The sequence below is a fragment of the Aquarana catesbeiana genome, linkage group LG05, assembly GCF_042186555.1.
Source record: "Aquarana catesbeiana isolate 2022-GZ linkage group LG05, ASM4218655v1, whole genome shotgun sequence".
Lineage (NCBI taxonomy): Eukaryota > Metazoa > Chordata > Amphibia > Anura > Ranidae > Aquarana > Aquarana catesbeiana.
In genome coordinates this window covers 578,112,458-578,127,916 of record NC_133328.1, presented here as the reverse complement: position 1 = coordinate 578,127,916, position 15,459 = coordinate 578,112,458, and the positions used below count along the sequence as shown (strand labels likewise).

The following is a 15,459-nucleotide window of genomic DNA, read 5'->3' as shown; positions in this document are numbered from 1 at the left end:
TAGATGTGGCATTCGTTACCTCGCATCTATCGTAACTTCAGAGGTATTCGTATACGTTATGTTCACGCACAGTTACTTTAGCCAAATTTTAAAGGAAATTCCAATAAAAATGAAAATCTAATCTATCCCAAATTAGCTGGTATGGTGCAGAGACCTGAATAGGAGAATTACTGACCAGCTATTTTACCTATAATTTAATAGGTTATTAAAACTATAATAAAAAGTTATACATTTAAATAATAGAAAATACGAAAAACGAAATAATCTGAATGTTGTCGATTAGCTAAACTTGTAGGTTAAATCGTTTTTCATTCTTTCGGATTTTTGTATTTTCGTTCTTTCTGGTTTTCAATATTTCGGCTTTTCGTTCTGACAATTCGTTTTCGCATGCATTCGTCAAAATAGTCTTTCGTTCATTTCATTTCCTAATGAACGAATAAGCCGAATTTCGCCGGAAAGCGAATTGCAAATGTCTACCAGCCGGAGCTGTGCAGACATACACGAGTTGTGCCGCACTTCATTTATGTGTCTGTGTTAGGTGGGGCCCTGTTTAGTAGAGGTTTGGCAGACAATACCAGGCACTATTATTTATGAAGCAAGGAATGAAAGAGATTTGATACAGCCAATCCAAAACCCGAGAGCTCCAGTTTTTAGTCACTCTTTTTTCCATTGCAATGTTACAATCCCTCCACTCATATACGCAGGACAAAGTTGAAGGAGCCAGGTGTGATGCTGGCCACAGCAAGTAATGGTGATCAGGTCATGAACAGGCATATCTAGTAGACCAGTGGAGGGTGTCGCACTTTGAATGACAATTGTGCAGTCATTCAACACTGTACCCATATTACATTTTTATAATTTTTTTTTTAGACAGATAGAACTTTCTTTTGGTGGTATTTAATCAACAATTGGTTTTTATTTTTTGCTAAACAAAGGGAAAAAAACAGATCATTTTGAAAAAAAAAAAAAAGTTTTTCTTATTCTCAGTTACAAAATTTTGCAGATAAGTAATTTTTATTCTTCACTGATGTGCACTGATGAAGCTGCACTAAAGGACACTGAGGAGGCAGCAGCACTGATGGACACTGGTGAGGCAGCACTGATGGGCACTGTTGAGGCAGCACTGGTGGGCACTGGTGAGGCAGCACTGGTGGGCACTGGTGAGGCAGTACTGATAAACTGCACTTAAAGTGGACCTTCAGTCATTTTTTCAACTTTCCATCTATTAAATCTTCTGCCCTTGTTGTTTTAACTTTGGATCGTAAAACATTTTTTTTCTGTCAGTAAATACCTTATACAGCCCACTTCCTGTTTCTTGTCTGGTAAAAAGCCTAGGCTTATGACATCATGCACAGCTCTCTCTCTCACGAGAGTTTGCCAGGAAGGGAGGGGGATGAGTCATAAGAGGGCCAATGAAAGCTGCAGAGCTGGAGGTGTTCCTCTGTGTAAATCCAGGAAGTGAACAGGCAGCAGCTTCAGCTGCCCACAGCTAAAATGGCTGCAGCCAGACTTAGTGGAGGGAGATTTCTGCAGCATATTTGGCAAGTAGAGAATTACAGTATATTATAAAATAATATGCAAAGTGGTTGAAAGGAAGTTTCAGAATGGCAAAGATGTTTGTATGACAAATTATGTGAGCAGACTGCAGTTCCTCCTTAAGGGCACTGATGAGCACTGACATGATGAGTGACATGAGGAAAGGAATGCCGATAAGGGCAAGTTTGTTTACATGTGATCAGCTGTGATTGGACACAACTGATCACATAGTAAAGGGCCACTGTGATTGGCCCTTTACCTCGATCTGTGATAGCTGTGTGCAAAGGACCCAGTGATCACAGAGTGTGCCTGAGACCCAGTGATCACAGAGTGTGCCCGAGACGTGCCTCAGGGGGCCATGGACACCGTCCTAGAACAAGAGAGCAGCGCTGTAGCCATCTTTTGGCTATGCCACGATATTGAGGTGGTTAAATAAAAAGGGAACAATGGAGCTCGGGAGGAATAAGGTTAAAATTAGTGGGAGACATGGTCCCAAGGGGTAGATGTCCCTTTGCGGGAGAGATTCCGTCATCAAACACTGACTGTGTTGATGGGGAAATCAAGTGATTTTCTGTCATGCAACCCATGATTGCAGGAAAGATAATCACATAATCTATTGCCTGCCTTAGAGGAAAGCAATAATATTTCACTACCCAGGGCCAGCATATCTCATGGGAATTTCTTGCACTATAGAAATTCTTTCTCTGATGTATCTGTAGCAAGGCCTCTGGCCTCCTTCAGTCTGATAAGAACCTCCAGGGCCAGAGATAGCGGACATCCTTCTGTATGTGGTGCTGTGAGGCATAGTGGGTGCAAGATGGATAAAGTTATTGGGCGCCAGACACTTCTTGAATGCAAAAGAGATGTTTATTTCTCTTACAAATTAATGGGGGAAAGAGGGTTAAGGCCAGGACACACTTGAGTAGTTGCAAGTTCAATTGGCAGACTCAGAGACTTCAATAGGAGGATAGCTATACAGGGAAAGACCTCCATCAAGAAGCCACATCTGCACGTACAGGAATGCGGTCTCCTATGGCAACAGTCTTTAACAGTTCCTAAGACAAACGTAACAGTTCTTTCACCTTCACTACAACTTCTCCTTGTAGTTCTTCAATACACTGAGCTCCCGGTCTCTCACTAGACCCACTGATTCACTGCCACAGAATCCCTTGAGCTCCCCCAATCTTCACGGTGGTATCTTCCTCAAGCGTCAGCCCCGCCTCTCTGCTGGGCCCCTAGCTTGGCACTCCCGATACTTCTCAAGCTTCACCCCATTGGCCTGTTCGGTCCCTAGATTGGCACACAAGGCTGCTCTGCAAGTGTCACCTCCGCTGGCTGGGTCCCTGGCTTGATCACCGCTTGAAGTTTCCAGGTTCTCCACCATGCCCCTTTGATAAGAATACTGCTCCGGTACTTGCTTCAGTTACTCACTGTGGTCCCTGGTAATAAGGTGGATGGTCCCTTAGTGGCGACAGCTTCTCCTCTACCTCCGACCTCTGACAGGTTCTCCGACCGGCAGAACTGGCACTTTTGGCTGGACTGCAAGCTGCAATCCCAACCCTGCGCTGCTCTCTTGCTTCTGGATAGGGCCTCAGACAGCCTAGGAGCCAGACGCCCCTGGGATAGGCCCAATCCCTGGCCTAGCAGCCCGGGGCACACAAACACACGTCCACCCAGACAGCCGTCCAGGTGGCACAGAACCGTAGATCACTGGACTCCACCCGAGTATATAGGCTCTCCCAGCAGGCCAAGGGATTCAAGAAAACCCCTGCCCATTGGCTGAGATACCCCACATACCCATAACCTGACCTTGGGTTGCCCTTCTCATATCTAGTACCACCAAGTACCCGGCCACCTAGTGGTAGAAGAGAAAAGTGGAACAAGGCCAAACTTAGGGAGAAATCAATGGATCTCTAACAATCAACCAGGATAACTACTCCTGGAAAGTTAATTTGTGAGAAGCATACCTGCCTAAACTCCAGGGTGTTACATATCAAAATCTTGTCATCCTCCAAATCCCATTCCAGACTCATGACTCCCATTTCTGGCAATGTAATGCTCCTTCTATATGGGCCTAACACCTACTACATTATCCCTTTTTCTTTTCCTCCCTTCCTTTAAGCTTCCTTTAGGCTCAGGGCATTATTCCTTCTACTTCCATCCCATATTCCTCCTTCTTTTAAAATTCCTGCCACAGTTGCAGCATGCGTACACCCCTGGTCGCTGCTTCTGTAGCTAAAGTGGAAGCGTTTGGGAGGCAGTAAAACATGCTTCAAAAGCATTGTTTTACCACCCTCCAACCTCACGTATGAACAAGCCTTTAGGGTGTTTCCACTGTGTATGGAGGAGGAATGGAGCAACCTTTGGACAGCAGCATTGTCAATCTGGGGAGAGGGTAATGCTGGATGAACTAACAGATTTAGATGCACTTGCCTAACACATTAAAGCCAAACTCCAGCTAACACTTTACAGCAGTTACAGCAACAGTCTTCTTTTCTCCATTTGGGCTAAAGGTTTTACATAAATAAATAAAAGCTGGTCATTGTAAGCACCCAGTCAGTGTTAAATGGTTGCTGCTAAAGGACCAATGAGAGTCATGGTTTCCTAAGTCAAAACTTTAATCACCTCTTATATGATTGGCTCGTTGCTTTTCCCAAAAGATACAAGTGAGCTACAAGTAACATTTCAGGCCTCCGCTACACGAGAAGGTACATTTTTGGCAAGATAATCTCTAAGCACTTCTTAAGGGATAAAGATATTGCAGAATTTACATATCAATGTGATTGATTTGTATAGAAGTGTGAATATATGAATTTCAATATAAAACATTGTTTTGCATAAATTATGCACACTGGTCTCTTTATGATTGTATGTATTTATGGATTTGATGCATCAAATGGGCAGCACCAAACATTGGCTTTGATATGCTTTTGGAGTCTAGGTGTACAGGCCCAAAAAAATTAAATGTCTTCATAAATTTAGGCCAATATGTATTTTCCCAATATATGTAAATCCCAATAAGCGTAGTGATTGGTTTGTGCAAAAGTTATAGTGTCTACAAACTATGGGATATATACTGGAATTTTCATTTTTCTTTTAAATTTGTTTTTATACCAGTAATGGCAGCAATCAGCGACTTATAGCAGGACTGCGATATTGCGTCCAACAATCTGACACTTTGTGGGAACCAGTGACACTAATACAGTAATCAGTAGTAAAAATATACATTGTCACTGTACTAATGACACTGGTTGGGAAGGGTTAACATCAGGGGTGATCAAAGGGTTAAATGTGTTCCTAACCCGTGTTTATGTGTACACAGTGTGATGTTTTTACTAAGGGATGTGCTGGATTTTATTCCTTGCTTTGCAGGGAAACAAAATCCACTGGATCTCTGCTGACAGGATGAAGCTCTGCCTTGTTTACATATGCAGAGCTTCGTCCTTGTCTCTCCTCGATGATCCGCATATGCTGATCGGCCTCTGCTGTGACTAATCGCAGCAGAAGCGGGGCGTGCTCCCTATGTGGAAGTGGAGCGACCGCCCTGTAGCAGTAAATCTGCTATAGGGTGGTCGTGAACTGGTTAAGGACTCACACAATGACGCAAAAACACTGTGTTCAGATTTCTACAGCATTTCTATTTATCTGGAAGAAGCACTATTAAATCTATTGGGAAGAATTAACAACGAGTGGTGCAAGCATAATGCTTGCATCACTCTTTTAAAAAGGGAAAACAGAGCAGATGCTGCTCCTAATTACCAAAATGGGAGCAAATACCTTTGTTACCTAGGACTGATCTGCTCCATGTTCTATGCAGTGTCTGTCACAGACACCGCATAGAACAGTACAGCTGCAGCTGCATGCTCCAATCCCTCTGACCCTCCCTGCCCCCCTCAGCAGGCTTTGGAGGGGAAGAGGAGGGCTTTGCAGGCTCTGTAAATTGTAAGAGAGGAATGCAAGATGTCTTCTGACAGTATGGGAATCTACAGAAGGTTCCAATACTGAATTTTTTGGTAAAAAAACTCTTTTGGTGAAATGGAAACTGGTGCAGGTGGAGCAGATAGACCTTACAACAGCTTAGTAAATGTGGTGCAAGCCACTCCAGACAGTTTCCTGCACCGGTTTTCTGGTGAGGGAAGCCAAGTTAATTCCCCGGAATGCTTCCATACACATGGGCGCATTTAGTTCCATTCACTAGAGCAGCGATCAAAGCCATAATCCTAAAACCACTAAGTCCCACATATAGGAAAGAGTATTATGTTTACAGTATATGCATGTAAACATTTGGGCTAATGTTTACATGTGTATAGCATACAGCCTAAATGCAATCTATTGGAGCCTGCTGCCTTCTACCAATGAAAGACAATAGGAGGCAGGCAGCTCAAGCTACCTAGCGTCCTTTGTTGCTAGGAGGAAGGTGGCACTCTGCCACTAGTTACACACAATTTATGTTTACATGTCATCACGGAATGAGTCATTCATATGATGGTATAAATTATGAATAACTGAAAGACGCTCCGCCCACATTGTTGACAAAATACATATGGCTCGAGCATTTGCGCTGTATGCTTGTAAACGTTCCAGAAACACTTACATGCATACAGATTTTGGACAACATTTTACACAGGATCATGCTACCAGCTTCTGGCAGCAAGATCCAACATCAATAGGCGCATTTTATTATGTTTGAATGAGCCCTTAGGGCAGTGATGGCGAACCTTGGCACCCCAGATGTTTAGGAACTACATTTCCCATGATGCTCATGCACTCTGCAGTGTAGCTGAGCATCATGGGAAATGTAGAAAACAAAATACTCCTGCGCACTAGTGGGCCAACCAGGTGGGCTAGAGTTCATAATGGACAACGTCTCAAGCCTTGCTGCCCTCAAGGATAGGGATATCCTAGCAGTCAAAGGAGAAATAGAAAAAGGGCCTCTGAGGAAGAAGGTATTCCTTCGAAACGCGTCAACCAGTGGTGGCCCTTATAATCTTCTCCATTACCATCTGGAATCTGTTATCGTGAGACCAATGGCCATCATCTGAAGGCTTTTTATATTGCATTTTTTCTTCCACATGTTTGTGAGTAGTTTTTAATTTACTTTTTTAATAAAGGATAATGCACAAGGTCATGGGAAATGGAAACATCTGGGGTGCCAAGGTTCGCCATCACTGCCTTAGGGTGTTCATTGATAAAGCACAAACAATGGTATGTCCAATGTAATGCAGTTGTAATGTAAACCTTAAGGCTGGGTTCACATATATGCGAATTGGATGCGTTTTACACCGAATCCAAATTCGCATAACATGTGAGTGTGACCGGCTTTCAATGGACCTGGTTCACACATGTCCGGGGCGGCTGCAGTGCGAATTTGAAAAGGGTCCTGTGCATTTTTTGGGTCCGGCTCAGGTGCGAATTCAGGGAAAAATTTGCACCTGAACCGGTGAACACATACGCACAGAACACCGGACTGCAAACCGCAGCTGGACCTGTGTTAACCCAGCCTTAGGCCCCTTTCACACTAATACGAATGGTCCCATGATTTTGTACTGCAAAATTGTATGACAAGTCGTTCTCCATGATTTTCAATGACTACCATTCATATTGGAACGCACTACTTTGGTCCAACTTCCATGCGAGTTGATGTCCATAGACCTCAATGTTAAACCCTCAAGTAGCATGCAAATCGTACCTGAATAATATAGACACGATTTCAGTACGACTTTGTAAGCACAAGCTGAGAATGGTTAATGCCAAAGTTGTGGCAAAGTCGTAGAAAGTAGTACTGCTCCCAAATCGCGACAAAATTGCGGTAAAATTGCGGCAAAATCGCGCGACTTTGAAGTCGTACAAGTGTGAAAGAGGCCTTACTCCCTTTTATCATTTTTAAAAGTCTTACCCAAGTGCAAATACCACAAGATGCCTCATGTCACCTTTTTTAGCCAGAGAAACTTCTATGTGCCTCTTTGTTTTTTTGCTTTCCTAATAGGTCCAAGTCAGAAAGAGCCCACCTCATTTCCTGGATGGAGGACATCCAGCATCCTTTAGCACTTTTCCCCCCAATCTGACTCTGATCCATTGAATTTCAGTTTATTCAATTATAGAGGCTCAGAATTACATGTGTGTACTACCTAGGGACAATCTGAATGCAAATGCAGCCTAAGAATGTCCACTCCTCCAGACTAATATTCAAGGCATTTCGATATTGCATAACTCCTTTCAAAGAGTCATCCCACTGCCTGCATGGGAACTGAGAGGAGTACGGAGACAAGGTGCTGTGATATTTTCAGGAAGCCATGTACAGCCCCCTGCCTGCTGCTCTCACCAACCATGATCTGCATGGATTGCACAGAGAAGAACAGAGATACAGTGATGACATCAATAGGTCTAAAAATAAAGTATGTAATAAATACAGAAAATTTTACTTAAAAATGTAATTAGCATATTGATGAGGGAAAAAAGGAACCGGGGAGGAAAAAATATCCGCAGATTACACTTCAGGTTCAATGCGCTGTATGCCGATTTTAAAGGAGGATCACAATTTTTCTAAACTTATACTGACTGATAGTGGCATGCATGGGTAGAGACCAAAATAATACATTTATGGTTTTTAAAGACTCCCATGAGATACAAATGATCTGGATTCTGTGGGAAGCATAGCCATATTTTTCATAAACCTGTAAATATTGGATGTATGGACCCCAGCCACATTGGAGGTCACCCATGATGCATCAGACAGATCCTCTAGGAATGCAGTAACCCTGCACTGCCACATGCAATCAATCCTACAGAGACTAATAATCCCTATTCTAGGCATCTCCAGGAATGATTTTCCTACTCAGGTGATTGTGCTCATGTATCTTTACTCTACACTGGGGAACAGAATACCGTGTCAAAGCATCTGGCCAAGAATAATTGGAACCATCAATTAAGATGAGAAAGGTACCCATTGTGTGGCATGAGCCAGTATTCACAACGCAGATTATTGGTTCAATTAAACAAAAGCCAATACAACTATAGTGACCAAGGGGCACAGATCTATGGCCTAATTGGCAGTGCATTTTCACACCACAGTGCAGATCCATGTCCCTAACATTTAGCCAAATTCCACAAAGAAAAAAATCGTATTTACATATATAATCCTTAATAGCCACAAAGGATATAAATCCACGCAATGTGCAAAAAAATGCCTTTAAAAAACAGGTAGTAGCTTGTAAAAGTAGCGGTGACATCATCACTGTGCAGTACATAACCTGTGCAGACAGCAGAGCTGTGGGAGGGGCCTAGCATGCCCACCCACTACAGGTTGCCTGCAGAAAACTACCCGAAGGGGCGGAGACAAGACCGGTCACCCTGCACAAGGAGAGAGGGCAGCAGTGACCGGTCCTCATTACAGGAAGCTCCTGCACGGGTGATCCGGCGTATTTCCATATGGCTGTCTTGCACAGCTGAGCTCCTCCTGTACAAACAGGATTGCATCCTGAGGGTTTCAGCCCAAACCACGTACTGTACATGCATTGACGTCAGTCCCACACCTCTTTTCCCCATCCTCTTGGTCACCTCACTGTTAACTCCTTCCTCAGTGCGATGCAGGGGGATCACTGCAGTGATAGAGTGGCAGTCGCAGCGCATCAGACAGTTCACTTTTTTTTTTAATGCCACATAGTAACATTTCATTAGATTCTATTGGCCGCTATGTGGTGCCCCACACTATGCTGTGCTGGAAAATATGGCCTGCTGTATTTATTTTCAGTGCAAACCACTGCAACGTGATGGTGAGAACCGGCCACATGGGAGACAGGAGACATTTTGCCTTGTCTTGTGGTGGGGCTGCGCTGGAATAGCCGCTCAACGCAGCCTCGCAGATTCTGGTGTAAATTGAGCCCTTAAGTAACATACACTATATTGTCAAAAGTATTGGGACACGTGCCTTTACACGCACATGAACTGTAATAGCATCCCAGTCTTAGTCGGCAGGGTTCAATATTGAGTTTGCCCACCCTTTGCAGCTATATAGTTTTTCTGGAGGCACATGCTCGCTGCACATCGGGGGACCCGATGCGTGATCGCCGCCGGCCAGACGCAATCGCGTGCACGAGAGCAAGCATGGGGATTTTTGTGTGTAAACACACAAGTCCCTGTTCTGTCAGGGGAGAGAAGACATATGGTTTGTTCCTACTAAGTAGGAACAACCATATGTCTCCTCTCCTAGTCAGTACTATCCCCATACAGTTAGGACACATCTAGGGAACACACATTTAACCCCTTGGTCGCCCTTAGTGTTAACCCCTTCCCTACCCGTGACATTTAAACAGTAATCAGTACATATTTATAGCACTGATCGCTGTATAAATGTCAATGGTCCCAAAAATGTGTCAAAAGTGTCTGATCTGTCCGTCGCAATACCGCTAAAAAAAAAAATGTATATTGCAGATCACCGCCATTACTAGTAATAATAAAAATGCCCTAAATCGTTCCCATAGTTTGTAGACATTATAAAACTTTTGCGCAAACCAATTCATATATGCTTATTGCGATTTTTTTACCAAAAATACGTAGAAGAATATATATTGGCCTAAACTGATGAAGAAATTTGTTTTTAAAAAAAAATTTGGGGGATATTTATTATAGCAAAAAGTAAAAAATATTGTTTTCTTTTTTTCAAAATTGTGGCTTTTTTTTGTTTATAGCGCAAAAAATAAAAACCACAGAGGTGATCAAATACCACCAAAAGAAAGCTCTATTTGTGGGGAAAAAAAGGACGCAAGCTTAGTTTGGGTACAGCATCGCATGATCGCGCAATTGTCAGTTAAAGCGACGCAGTGCCAAATTTTAAAAAGTGCTCTGGTCAGGAAGGGGGTAAAATTTTCCGGAGCTCAAGTGGTTAAACAGTCCTTTCCTCAAACATTCTTACAGATACAGCCCATGGCGATATCTAAGCACATCTTCTGAATAAAGAAATCTGAGTGTGTGTCATCCCAATAGTGGTCAGACGTGTTTTCTGGTATTTTGCAGTGAATACTGGGTGTTTCTTATACAAGTAAACATGGTAAAAACACACTGACACGCAATTCTCTCCAATAACTGTGACTGCGGTTTTCAATATAAATCGCAAACAAAGCAGTGGGAAGAAAGGAAAATAAACCTCAAGTAATGAATATAAATCAAAGTGTATGCATAGGCATTTGTTCTAATTTTTAGATAAAGTAATGAAGGATTAGAAAACTTGCCAAGTATTTATTGCTCTCCCTGCTAGGTAGGTTCACCGGCTGGTGGTCACCAAGCCATTAAGTGATAGGAAATTCAAAATGAAGAGTTGTCACCAAAATCCCACTTCTGACTTGCTCCACCCCAACAGATTACTCGGGGTTTAGTGTAAACTTACTAACATCATCTGCAGACGGCAACGTCCATTCATTAACCTCAGTCAATTGCAAAAAAACACACTGATGAGTAATGGCATTAAACACTGAGACCCGGAGCTCATTACCACATTTTAAATGATATCAGGGCCAAAGGTAGTCAAAAAAATAAATTAAAAAAAGTTTTTTGTTTTTTTTTTTAATTACAGAAGAAAAAGATTGAAGAAGCCCCATTTCCAGTTTTGGTAGCTTTATAGAAACGTGTGGCAGTTTCAGGTAGGTAGTAAACATGTTACAATTTTTTTTACCCGGGCCCCTCTCAGCTTAATGCCATAATGTGCCAGTATACACTGCATACTAGCACATTATGACAGATTTATCTTTTAAAGGAAGCCCTCCAGCGCTGTGTCAGCGTGAGGAAGCTTCCATCCTCACCCAATTTTCCTTCTGTGATTGCTCCATTCATCTGTTTGGCCGGACTGCGATGGTGTCACTCCAGCACATTCTCACAGGAGTCACACCACCGCAGTACAGAGAAGGTGCCGTAAAGTACTATGAGCTGCACATGCACGGCTCAGTGTACATTGCCACTAACAAGCAGGAGGAAGCATGTATGGCAAAAGAAACCGAAAGGGTGTTTTCTGCCATAAAAACCCTGCCTCTCAGCTTTTTTTTTTATTTTTAAGTTTAATGCCACCGTAAGCCCAACTGTAACTTTGTATACAGAGATAGGCAGAGTGCCCGTCTCTGTACACAGTGTATCAGAATGGTATGTTTGCTGGCACTATCCCCCTCCCAACCTGCCACTGGTTGTCAAGGATAGTGTTAGCTTCACAGTGAACAGCTCCCTTGCAAGCAGTGCCATTGACAGTGAGCGGAGCCTGATGAGAAATCAGAGACATAGGTTCCCCAAAATAATTTTCCCCTCCTCCTCCCCAGCAGCCTGAAGTGATTGTAAAAGTTTTTTTTCTTTCTAAAATAAAAAAAGGAGAGTATACTTACCTGCACTGTGCAAGTGTATTGCACAGAGCTGCCTGGAGTCCCCCCGCCAGCGCTGTCCATTCCTCCTCTCCTGCGTGTGCTCCCATGGCAAGCCATGTTCTTTGGGGGCACACATTGGGGCATGCTCCTGAGCCGGGGAGTGTGTGTTCATAGACACATACAGCGCGGCTTGGTCCTGCCCTCCCAATCCCTGCTCACAGGATTTGACTGACAGCAGCCAATGGCTCCTGCTGCTCTCAGTGTGTCCTGTGACAGCAGGAAGAGAGAGCAAAGGCGCTATAGATGAGTGCATCGCCGGATTAAGTGAGTATTTGGGGGGGGGGGCATTAGTGGAAGGTTTCTAAGCTTAATACAAAGAATGCATTAAGATAAAAAAAAAAAAAACTTTTGACTTTAGGACCACTTTAAGTATATGGCTGGGCTTTTACAGTTACTGTGATTTTGCAAGCATATACGATGATGCCACAGTTCTTTGAAATAATGTATTGCAGTGTGTAAGATCACAAGTGCGAAGCAGCAACAAATATCAGTTGCATTACTTTATTTCCATAATTGCTTAATAGCAGTTTGTGGAAGTGTTGTGAGTAAAGTTAATGGATAATATACTGTATGTGAACAATGTGGAGATATTCATAACCTTTTCATATGAGCACAATCTAATCGGGGGGTCATTTGTTACCTCCAAGGGCAGTTAGCACACCAATTTTATATAAATGCCATACATACCGAGGAGAGAGTTCTGCTTCTCTTAAGGGCCAAACAACTGGATTTGTTTGCAGTAAATGGCACGGAACAATCACCACCCCTTAAGATGAATAACCTTGCCCCAATTTTCATAAATCAAGACGCAAATGCCAAACTTGCCATAAAATTGACTGTGGCATTATTTATGGCTCTAAGGTGTTTGCGTGTATCTTATTTCTGCTGTCAATCTAGAATCTGCTCAAAAATCCCATTGAAGGCTACTGTGTGTTATTTGGTTAAATGCTGGAGCTTTATATTAGACAACAGATCTGTCCACTGTAATGTGATTGCGTTCAAAGAATTCTTGTTCTACTGTCAGGCCTGACCTTTGATCTCCCTGATCACATAACATCTAAAGGCTTTGCTGTGAATACACATGCAGCTCTGTGCCTCTGAAAACAGGCTGATCCACCAAAAAAGTGATATGCCAGCTATGGATGGATATGTAGAATCTAACCCCCCCTCCCCAGCTTTCTTCTTTGGGAGGTCCCTGCAGGGATTTCCAGCTCTGCCTCCAATAATGCAGTTTAGCTCTTCCTGCTGCACTCTCTATTGTAAAATATCTAAAACATTTAGCAGGAACAGTGAGACCCCTAAAAGTTGGAAATGATGGGGCAGAGATTTCACCACCACAAGGGGTTTATGAAGGTCCTGGTGACTACCCAAGCTAAATAATGAAAAGAATAATCCACCGATCCCTAGATGGGAAATCAGGCTGGAGCAGTGAAATGAAGCTGACAGATTTAGCCACTGCATGCCTCTTTGCAATTTCTATGGGTGCCAAAGAAATCCTTGTAGATGTCTATGGGCCCAGCAGTTACTGTGAGGACACACAGCAGCCACATCTATGAATGGAAGGCCTGCAGGGCAAACAACACCAATACACTCGCCTAGACCTGATGTCTCCAGTTGGGATAATTGGAGTTCTTTAAAGTGGTATTAAATCCAAAACCAAAAATGTAACACATTGCAGCTTACCAATCATTAGATGTGGTGCCTGCATCTTTTTTTTTAGGATTTGATCCTCTCTGTTTTCACCTGGTGATCTGACCAATAACACATCTTCTGCATTAGAGCCCTCCACTCTGGATGAAGCTATAGAGACACCTTTAGACAGCAGCATTGGCAGTCTGGGGGCAGGGGAGTGTAGTAGCAAATTTAGATACGCTACACAAAATGAAACCAAACTCCAGCCAACACTTTTTAAGCAGTTACAGCAACAGATTTGTTCCTTTTGGGATTTACATAAGGTTACATACAGTATGTCACAAAAGTGAGTACACCCCTCACATTTTTGTAAATATTTTATTCTATCTTTTCATGTGACAACACTGAAGAAATGACACTTTGCTACAATGTAAAGTAGTGAGTGTACAACTTGTATAACAGTGTAAATTTGCTGTCCCCTCAAAATAACTCAACACACAGCTATTAATGTCTAAACCGCTGGCAACAAAAGTGAGTACACCCCTACATGAAAATATCCAAATTGGGCCTAATTAGCCATTTTCCCTCCCCAGTGTCATGTGACTTATTCGTGTTACAAGGTCTCAGGTGTGATTAAGGAGCAGGTGTGTTAAATTTGGTGTTGTCGCTCTCACTCTCTCATACTGGTCACTGGAAGTTCAACATGGCACCTCATGGCAAAGAACTCTCTGAGGACCTGAAAAAAAGAATTGTTGCTCTACATAAAGATGGCCTAGGCTAGAAGAAGATTGCCAAGACCCTGAAACCGAGCTACAGCACGGTGGCCAATACCATACAGCGGTTTACCAGGACAGGCTCCACTCAGAACAGGCCTCGCCATGGTCGACCAAAGGAGTTGAGTACACAAGCTCAGCATCATATCCAGAGGTTGTCTTTGGGAAATAGAGGTATGAGTGCTGCCAGCATTGCTGCAGAGGTTGAAGGGGTGGGAGGTCAGTCTTGTGGCTGTGTGTTGAGTTATTTTGAGGGGACAACAAATTTACACTGTTATACAAGCTGTACACTTACTACTGTACATTGTAGCAAAGTGTCATTTCTTCAGTGTTGTCACATGAAAAGATATAATAAAATATTTACAAAAATGTGAGGGGTGTACTCACTTTTGTGAGATACTGTGTATCATTTTTAAGGTTCTATGTAAATAAATAAAAGCTGAACATTGTAAGCACCCCTGGTAAAATGGTTTTCCTCAAACCTCTAACTGCTACATCTGCACAACCCTCTAACTGCTCCATCTGCAGGACAGCTTGTTCTGTTGAAAAACAACATACTTACTGGCCAGATCACTATGTGAAAATATAAGGAAAAAAAAGCCTAAAAAAAAATTAAAGTGACAATAAACCTTCATTTTAAAAAAATAAAATAACAAACATGTTATACTTACTTGCTCTGTGCAATGGTTTTTCACAGAGCAGCCCCGATTCTCTTCATCTGGGGTCCCACACCGGCGCTCCAGGCTCCTCCTCTTCGGTGAGTGCCCACTTTCTATGGGGGCTCCCATGCGGGCTCGCCCCCGCCCCCTGCTCCCTTCTCACAGCATTTGATTGACAGCAATGGGAGCCAATAGCTCCCGCTGCTATCAATCTGCCCAGTGAGAAGGGAGACAGCGGCGGGAGAGATCTCTGGATCTGGTCGGGATCAGGTAAGAATAAAAGGGGGGGGGGATCCTGCAGCACAGGTTTTTTAGAATGCATTAAGGCAGGGATATGCAATTAGCGGACCTTCAGCTGTTGCAAAACTACAAGTCCCATCATGTCTCTGCCTCTGGGTGTCATGCTTGTGGCTGTCAGAGTCTTGCTATGCCTCATGGGACTTGTAGTTCTGAAACAGC

General features: G+C 43.1%; 1 protein-coding gene across 1 annotated transcript in view; it reads right to left on the bottom strand.

The window, feature by feature from the left end:
* The window catches only part of SPAG1 (sperm associated antigen 1), a 145,194-nt gene that overhangs the window by 61,948 nt on the left and 67,787 nt on the right, over positions 1–15,459 (bottom strand). The window lies entirely within an intron of this gene.